This window comes from Octodon degus, unplaced genomic scaffold (genome assembly GCF_000260255.1).
Source record: "Octodon degus isolate 3935 unplaced genomic scaffold, OctDeg1.0 scaffold00156, whole genome shotgun sequence".
Taxonomy (NCBI): domain Eukaryota; kingdom Metazoa; phylum Chordata; class Mammalia; order Rodentia; family Octodontidae; genus Octodon; species Octodon degus.
Genome location: NW_004524732.1, coordinates 3760981 through 3762087, shown reverse-complemented (window position 1 = coordinate 3762087; position 1107 = coordinate 3760981).

Sequence of the window (1107 nt, the reverse complement as noted above, 5' to 3'; positions counted from 1 at the left end):
CTTCTAAATATGTACTGCTTGTCATGACATACCAATTACTGCCATACTGTCTCTCAAGTAAATATTTGTTTAAAAAAAGGGTAATAAATGAAAACAAGAGACAAGAAAAAAAAAGTCACAGGACTGTCCTGCTACAAAGCAATATATGGTTAGATTTCTAAATTTCTGTGTAAAAATATGTAACTGTTTATTCCTATTTTTATTTTTTATTTATTTTTATTTTTATTCCTATTTTTTAAATATTTTCTTATTTTTTAATTTTTTTCTTCATATTCTGTAGAGACTTAAAGTTAAACATATCAATACTTGATTGAAAATGCCTGTCCTATATTATGACTAAGATGTTTGATACTCAGACAGATAGTGAGGTTAGGCTCAACTGCTTTTGTTGTAGGGTAATAATAATAAGCTTCTCTTCTGGAGGGTTAACAACATAAGTTTGCAGACCAAAAATTATAGAAAAAGAAAGGCTGCAAGAACAGCTGCCATTTTGGCCCTAACCTTTCAAGGTCAGTGAAGACTCAGGACATAGGAGGTCCTATACTGTACCACCACGTAACACAGTTGTGTCCCAAATTTACTATTCAAGGAGATTATGGGGCCACAGAGGAAATTGACTGATGATGTAGAGCGTGTTTAAGGAGAGTCAGATGGAGAGAAAACATTCTCTCAGGCTCTCACAGAGAGCAAAGTGGTCAAGCAATGGCCATGACTCATTCACATGGCTGACATTCACAAAGGATCTACAAACTGTGGTACAGGGTATCAGGATAAATCCTGAGGAGATTTGACTGACCTTATCAGATCCAAAAGTTGCATTTCTTGTTATGTAGGTCTTGTTTTATCTTGGTCTTGACCATTCAGCAGAAAAGTATAAATACAAAGTATGAAAGCCATATTAATGAAGTCATATTAATATGCTGAGCTGTAAAAGGCTCAAATAAATGACTCTGACATTGCCATTCTTACAGAAAACCCACTACTATAATAGACTACTGGACTATATTGGAATATTTTGCTGAATTCACACACCTACAATATTTAAATGACCAAGGAATGCCTTTCTTTGACAAAACTAACCAAAAAAAGGGGGATACAAATGAACAA